At 41.0% G+C, this 8,935-nt stretch overlaps 1 long non-coding RNA gene across 1 annotated transcript; it reads left to right on the forward strand.

Annotated features, from left to right (window-relative positions):
* Positions 1-1,656: 1,656 nt before the first annotated feature.
* LOC111846928 (uncharacterized) lies at positions 1,657-2,433 on the forward strand. Its single transcript, XR_002838976.2, has 2 exons — positions 1,657-2,181; positions 2,357-2,433. It is a non-coding gene; the product is annotated as an uncharacterized lncRNA (long non-coding RNA).
* The last annotated feature ends 6,502 nt before the right edge of the window (positions 2,434-8,935 follow it).

Genomic DNA, 8,935 nt, shown 5'->3' on the forward strand with positions numbered 1-8,935 from the left:
GATTGTCAGTGTACATGATAAATATCAGGAGTAATTATCAGCGGGAGAATACAGACAGCTGTCTGTCCCCCCCCCCTCCCCCCCTCACCCTAATTGCAGGCCCAGACAAGAATTGAATTACTGTCACTTTAAGATATGAGCTGACTGTGTTTGACAGGCCACACCCAATGGTGCAAGGAGCCAGATAAACATCAGTGCTATTTCAAGTTTACGTAACACTTTACAATAAGACTACCCTTATAAAGGGTTTATGAATGGTTCACAATTTAGTTATTAAATAGAGTCTAAAACTTTATAAATAATTCATTCACAATTATAAACAAGTTACAATGGTTTTCTTTTTATTAATGAGTAACTACCATTAAGTGGCAAAAGGGAGCCTTATTGTAAAGTGGTGCCCACTTTATTACTTTTTTTTTGTTGGAGGAACAAAAAGATAAAATAAAAATATTAAAATAGTTATTAGCTTAAGTTGCTGAAGCTTGTCCTGGCAATATTGGTTGCTAGAACTTGTTTTTAGAATAAAAATGTACAAAAACAGGACCTAAATAAAAATCGATGACTAAAGTAAATCTAGTTCTTGTTAAACTGGAAACAAATAGGTGGAATCAATACTTAGAGTTAAGTTTTACTTGTGGTGGGAGGATCTGGAAACTGAAGGTGAAAGTTGTGTGAAGTAAGACTCCACAGTCATGTCTTCCGTAGACAAACTGAAGTTTGGAGCTGAGATGCAAGATTGAAAAAAGGCATTTACAAAGTGGCTGGAATTAGTCTCAGTAATGTGCAACAGCAACTGCTGACAGCTATGCATAACAAATGTGAGGTAGTATGTATGTATGCGGTCGGGGCTTGTAGCAAGATGTTTTTCTACTCCATGCTATTTCTACTACAAGCGAAGTGGCCTTGGTGAAACAGCAGCAAGGCCTAAAATCAAATACTACTGCTGAGAGACCTCCTGAGACAGCCTGCCTGTGTTCCCTCTTTGCTGGAATTCATTGGCATGGTGCACATCGCTCACTCATTTCTGAAATACCAAACGCTTCCCTTCCTGCTCCCACACGAACATTCTCCCTTTACCCCCCTGACAAGCAGTCATCCGGCATGCCAGTCTCTGACATTACGACTTAATTCCCCGGCAAATACAAAACAGGCTAATCGCACCTGCTTGCACTCCTTCTGCTACCTGGGATCGCTTCAGCAAAAAGGTCCATCACCAGCTTTTGCTCAGGAGTAAGGTTAAAATTAGCATTTATTAAATCAAATTAGCAATGTTGTAAATAGACACTGAAGCCTGCCGCTCGAGCAGATATGTTTGTTATTGCTGAGGACTGGAAAAAAACAAACAAAAAAAACTAGTTTTATCTTCATAAGCATCTGTGTCTTTGAGAGAGGCCAACATTATGGGTAATTATTGCTACTCATTACTTTGTCTGCAGTTCTGCATAAGCCCTCCCTTCATTTGTCATTAATCCTCAATCCTGATAGCAAGAAATAATGAAAGCAATTGAAAACCCAAACAGCAAACTGCGGCAATGTCTGTTATTTAATACAAATCAACTGTATGCAAATAGCCTTGTTACTATAAGAAGAACTTGGAAGTAATCTTCCTTTTTATAAAAGAAGAGAAATATCAAAAGTATATTTTTGAAGGTGTATTAAATAGGGATGCACCGATACCACTTTTTTGGAAAACGAGTACGAGTACGAGTACTTGCATTTCAGTACTCGCCGATACCGATACCGAGTACTTAATAAAAACATGATTTAAATTTTCAGGTAACAGCTTTAGTCATATAATTTAACAAAAAAAACAAGGGACTAGTTTGGAATTAAGAACATTTATTTAAAATGAAAAGCATGTTGTATGCAACATATTACAGAATAAATAATTATAAAAAAAATTTAAACAGTGACAGTGCAACTCAAGTATTTTTTTCAGTTTGTTGTAAACTCTGCTGTAAATGACCGCAAAATGGTGTTGTGTCTCTTTAAATTAATTGTACGTGTTACGTGCATTACACCGTGAGGGGTGGGGTAAAAAAAAGGGTAATCAGTTCATCGGGGAGAAGCGTGAAGATTTCTGTTCTTTCAAAGTACATGGAGAAAATTGAGTTTTTTGGTGAATGCAGTTTGATTCAGCTCAATTTTTAAACTTAGTACCCTTTGGTAAAGCGGAGCGAGGTATGTGAAGCTGACACATGTTGCATTTTTGTACTTTATTTCGAAGTTGTATGGGCTCGCTTTATATGTCATAAGCTCTTCTTATTAATTTTACTGTAAATTATTTCTTTTTTGGTTCTTTGTAAATGTGCACCTTATTTGTGACATTTATTCGATTATTGTTTTTTTTGTGTAGTTTCACGGTGCTACGCAACTAAAGGCTCAACGGCGCTCTGCAAGCGCGAAATAAAGAGAGATAAGCACCCGTCTGAAGCACTGTGTCCCGTTATTTATCGATACCGAAGGGCAGCTACATCTGCCACTTTGGACAACACAAGGGGCATTAATAAACAACTTTGCTATTTAGTGCACAATATTTGAATAAACTAACAAGCACTCGGCACCTGTGATTAACCCCTTAAACGCCACTCAAACATAGACATTTCTTAGACCGTGGTATCGGTCCCCGGTATCGGGGGACTTTTAACGAGTACGAGTACTTTAGAAAATGTGGTATCGAGGCCGATACCAGATACCGGTATCGGTATCGGTGCATCCCTAGTATTAAATGTTGCACGTATTCAAATGTGTATATTTAAATTTTGATGCTTTCGTGTCATAGAAAATGGTTATTTAAATAAATACTTGTTTTTTTATCAGAAATTCAGGATTTTCAAGGATTTTCCCAATTGAAAATAATGCAGAGAAATGATGAAGCCTGCAACATATCCTTTCCGCCCCCTTATTTTTGTTAACATTTAATTCATTACCTGTAGATCGAGCAGGACCCAAGAAAAACAGAGAATAATGCCCGTGAGTGTCACTGTGGCAGCAGTGTTCTCCGGGCCGGCGAGTGGCTGAAATGAGATGTCAGCATGCATTACGAGGGCCAGCTGGGGCGCAGGCCGACGGTATGACGCGCGGCCTCGCCGGCCACCCAGCCAGCCAAAGTAATTGTGCCAGATCTCCGAGTGGGTAAGTGAGCGAAATTGGTGCTGATGTGATATTTGCTTCAAGAGGGCCACTTTAATGGAGAGCGAATCGTGGCTCTCCGCAAACATTCCAGTCCAAACTTTGGTGACCCCGCCCACTTCCCGTAAGCCCCCTGTTCTTCAGGGTGCGAGGTCAGGCCGGAGAAAGGCGGCAGTCCACCGCATGGCAATAAAGGAGTAATGATCTGAATGTGTTGGGTGAAAGAAAAGGAGAATAATAAAAGGAATTGGCTTTATTACTTCTTGATGAAACCTTCTAAGCTGAAGAAATGCCATCTCTACTGGAAATTTTACTAGACACAAGTAGTGTAGGATTCAAGAAGAACCAGTGCTAGAAGCAAACATATATAACAGTATGACCAGTGGATATATCACCTAATGGACTGTGCTTCTTAATAAAAAATGAAATAGTGATTAAATGATCTAATTCAGAAATATATAGAACTGAATGATTAGTAATATTTATAACATAATGATTGAAGCTACCCAGCATCTGCTAACTTGCTGTCTGCCAGCTGAGGTACAAAGGGCCACAATTTTAAAGCCCCTGTCTGAAGCTCATGGTCGGAAGCTCCACAAGCAACACTAATTCTTTAAGGGCGTGGTCAGCTCACCTTTGCTAGTTTACATGCAGAAATATAGTCGCAGCACCAAGCACATGGTCCAAAAGGGTTGTACTTAGTACTTACATGGCACCTGGCACCACTTGGCAGCAGCTGTAAAATAGGACCCAAAGACTTTTGTGGTACATTGTAAAGCAGGTAGCATATAGACAGGGACACCTATCTAAGATCTGTCTCCCACTCTTGTAAAACCCCAAAAAAAACTCACTCTGGGTCTTTGTAGTCCAACTTTATAGGGTAATGTGGTTCAGGTGCTGAGAGACGGCACACATAAGGGGGGGATTTTGCAGCTTTTGCCAGGACTGGATAAAAGCAGGGTCCACAAATAACTACAGTCTCCCACATGTCAGCAGTGTGTCTTCATTTAAATGACAGGAACCACTCATGAGTTGCATTTCGACAGTTTTTTTTTTCCAGAATGACTGATCAATCACAAAATTAAATAAAATAGTTCCCTTATCACGTTTGATTGACCTCAGAGAACTAATCTAAAAGTTGTATATGTGTACTAGGTTCGCCACCATAATATTTATATAACCAATGAATCTGCACTCAACTGTGGAATGCACATTTTACATGTAATAAAATGCTAAACATATTTATAAGATCATTTAACTCTACATTCTCTCCATAGACATTTCTCAAATCATCACCTCCCAAGATGGCACTGTTCCCCGATGTCCTCTTAAAATTTATTTCGCATGCACACCGAAATATCCAGCACACATAATAAAACCTCAGTGCTCCTTGTATGTTAATCATAAAGAGAAGTTTGTTTCACCCTGTTGCATTCATCCTGGCTGAGATCCCCTTTCCATCAAAAGCTGACATACAAATCCACATGTGTCATTGTAGGTAGAATCAGTAACAAAATAACAAGGTTAACATGTCCATTAGACACTAAGGACGCTATCAACCACAAAAAATATATCGCAATAAATTTTGCACCTATCCACACATAGCACATAATAATATGCCCCCTAAACTAATATACCGAGAATAAAAACAAGGAATTACAAACCTTATCTCAACAGTGACGTCATCTAACTGTACAGGGCCATCTAATGGCATGGGCTGCACGTACCACTCTATGGCATTTAACATCATCAACTGTAGAAGAAGCAGCAGTACACACGGGTTTTCTCGCTTCTAGAGACACTCATCTTAATAGTTAGTGCTAGTGAAAAATCAACACTAACAGAAAGTGCACAGAAAGCCTAAATGGAATCTTCCAGTGGCCACTCTGTGCTAGGACTCAAGGAAGGACAGCCTAAAGACATATACTGAGAGACGTATTAACTGAACATACACTATCATGCCCTTTTAAACACTGTTTGTGCCCTTTTCGCTCATACATCTCCAGCATATGCACCCTCACACACATTTCCAGATACTCTGACCCTGTCTTATTGTCCTGTCTGCAACAAATGCTGAAACAATGGTCAAGTACAAAGGGAGACGAAGTTCTGAATACTGAAAATATTTGGTATAATTTTTAGGAAGTTGCTGTGCATTTACAGAGCCCCCCACCCCACCCCAAAGGAGTTTTGTTCATTTGAATAGGCCCAGTGGAGATGTGAATGCAGCATACAACGTTGTTGTGGCCTTGTGTCAAGTCCATTGTTCTACAGAACATGGTGTGCAGCCAAAGCATTAGCCTAGAGAGGCGATGGACATGTATCCGTTATGGTCTAGGCACTTAGCTAACGGAACAACTAGCAGCTCTTCATTCTTTTTCCAGACTAATACAAACGGCTACACAAACTCGCTACTAGATTTCCCACCAATATCTCCAGGCTCCAAGCGCACAATCTTCAAGCCATCAGACTCCTAAATCTGAACATGCCATCACAGCTTCTTAACTGCTCATAATAAGGACCATACACATCAACAGCAACTAGCACACTGCACTTTACAACAGAAATATACATGATCTATTCTATTATATTGCCCATAATTGTAAGGTTATTCAGATATATGTTTTCTATATATTTTCATCACTTACCCACTTACCCTTTTTGTTGCACAGCCTCAGGACCGAATCAGGCTACATTTCATGTCACGTTGTACCTGTATAACTGTGTATGTGACAAATAAAGGATCTTAAGTCTTGTCTCAAGACTGCTACCATCATCCTTGTTCCAAAACAGGCAGCAGTCAAGTCCCAAAAGGACTATCGTCCAGTAGCCCTGAGCCCCATAATCATCTCTGAATGACTGGTCCTAACTCACGTAAAGAAAAACCATCCTGGGACCAGTTTGCCTATAGGGCAAACAGGTTAAGTGAAGAAGCTGTCTTGCTGGCCCTTCACACTGCCCTGTCACCCTCTCTGGAACAGAGAATCAGCTACATATGGATGCTGCTCATTGACTACAGCTCCGCATTCAATACCATAACCCTAAACAAGCTGGCTCCAAAAACTGATCAACGTGGGCCTCAACCTGCGTAGCTGGATTCTGAGCGTTCTCACCAGCAGACCACAGACTGTATGCAGGCGCAAGCACTCCTCCACTGTCCTAAAATTAAGCACTGGAGCACCACAGGGCTGTGTGCTGAGCTTTCTGTCACACTCCCTCTTCACACCCAGCTGCAAACCCATCCATGATTCCAGCATCATAATCATATTCGCAGTACATCAACACCACGATAGGCCTGACCTCAAACAATGAGTCAGCCTAGAAAGAGGAGTTTGAGAACTTGGAGAGCTGGAGCCGGGACAACAGCCTCACCGTCAACCTGAACAAAACCAAGGGGCTGATCCTGGACTTCGGGAGATCTACACACAAGGACGACCATTCCCTCCACATCAGTGATGAGAAGGTGGAGTCTGTCCAGACCTTTACATTTCTTGGTGTCCATATCAGCTGTGACCTATCCTTCTCCAAAAAAGAACTTCATAGAAGACTTCCTGAGAAGCCTAAATAAAACACAACTTCCTCAACAGCTGATGGTCAGCTTCTACAAGTGAGTCAAGGAGATCACCATCGCCTACTGCATCACAGCATGGTACCCAGGGAGCACCTCTGAGAACAGGAAGGTCCTTCAGAACATCATCAAAACAGCCCAGAAGATCACTGGCTCACAGCTTCCTACCCTGGAGGAACTCTTCAGAACCACTGTAGCCGCAAAACCAGAAACATCTGCAGTGATCCACCCCACACCGGACACAACTTTTTTACACTTCTGCCATCTGAGAAGTGTCATAGAGCCCTCTACGTTTGTTCGGTAGGACTGCAGAACAGTGTCTACCCCCAAGCTGTCACACTGCTAAACATGCTGAGCCCACTCCCCTCTCGCACAACAGCACCACACTGAACTGAACAGAGACTCATCCACACCACGCACATCAGGCACTACTCAGGCAGAATATCCACTTTGACTGTTCTGGCTCATAGCCATTATACACTCACCCATGTTCACTGTACAACAATGCTGCTATGACATTCATCTCAGTACCACAAGTGTGTTCTGTGTTACTCAGAATACTGCGCAATACTGTTGATCATGATCATTATTTTGCACAGTGGTGGCTGGTGGACAAAGTTGGCTAGTCCCCCCCCCCCAGACTAGTTTGAAATAAACAAACTTTACTACCCTACTAACAAACAAAACAAGGAGCAAAGTCAAGAACCCTGTATTTATGTTTTTATTTACAGTAGGATGTACAAATGAAAATCAAAAAAATGAAAAGACTTCACTTGCTGAAAATCCGCCTGGGATTGAGTTTAAAATATTTCGATGCCAATGTATAATTTCAAAACGCTGTCAATCTAAAAGAGGTCCGGCCACTTTGACAGTTCTTCCAATCATCGTGCGGCAGCAGCTCAGCATCCTGGCCTGCCCACTGCCCCATTACTTCCAGAGTCTGCCTGGAAATGACGTTTTGAACCATTTGTCCAATAAACGTCTAGCTTTGCTACACTGAAAACAGAACTGCTATTGCAGTCCAGTGAAGCTGTATTACAGTGGGTTTTATTACATTGTGCTGCCATTGTAATGTATGAGTGAAAAAAAAACATTCGACAACCTGTGAGAAATTATGACTGATTCTGAACATAGTAGCAATGAAGTTGAACACCTTCTAGCACATTCTTTGTAACAGCAATCTAAATACAACAGTGCATGTTTGACGAACTTTTTCGTGACTTTTTGGAGGAGATGAAGCTTCCCTTGTGCTCTTAGAACAGCTGCCACTGATCTTACAGTAATACTACAACTCTCAACTGCTGCCTTTCTGGGGTGCAATAATCTATCTTATGTGCAAAAATTCATGTGCAATATTCTCTTATACTTTTATACTGTGTATTTGTATTTGGACAATGCTATATGCTATTTATTTTTTTCTTAAAATTGTATAGTTTTTAATTGAGGCTTCTACAGGATGGTCCAAACATCATCTCATTGTACTTGTACAGTAACAATTAAGACATCTTGTTCTTGCCCTTGGAGGTTCCTAACCAGACTTGTGGCAATCAGGCCACATTTATTCTTGTGGTATTCTTGCATTGACTTTGCTGTCTGTAAATTTAAATAAAAACAGTTGGCTGTGATTTGCAGTCCTGCAATATATTGCCTGGATGATGAATTGAAGACAAAGTAAAACATTGTAACGTCTAGTACGACGTGGACGCTAATGTTTACAGAAAGCAAGCCATTTATCACACCGAGGAATCAGATTCCATTGGGAAATACAGAGAATGCATACAATACACTTTTATACTTGCAATCATGACCAATTGTGTGGCAGGCGATTGCCAAAAGCAGGGGCCGAGCGGCTGAGAAGCAGTGATGTACAAAATGAAGGACTTCTTTGTACAACAGCACATTGAAACAAGGACTGCTACCTCAAAACCCAAATCCTAAAATGCAACCTGCACGTTGCAGGCACTGTCCTGCTAACTTCAGCAGGTGTCCTTCAACCTTCACACTCCAATCCACCCAGCTGGCCCAATTAAAAGCATAACAAGACCATTACTCCCACCAGTGCCAGCTGGGTTTCATTAACTCCATTACCAGTAGTCAGCAAGCTGGTGATCAATTGCCATAGTAACTCAATAGCTCATTCTATATCATTACTCTATATACCGTGAGTGCAGATTAATACAATGCTAATCATCATTTGTCTGTAAGGAGCCTTTTAAATTATATATAGTTTTTGTG

This window comes from Paramormyrops kingsleyae, chromosome 9 (assembly GCF_048594095.1).
Source record: "Paramormyrops kingsleyae isolate MSU_618 chromosome 9, PKINGS_0.4, whole genome shotgun sequence".
NCBI classification, from domain to species: domain Eukaryota; kingdom Metazoa; phylum Chordata; class Actinopteri; order Osteoglossiformes; family Mormyridae; genus Paramormyrops; species Paramormyrops kingsleyae.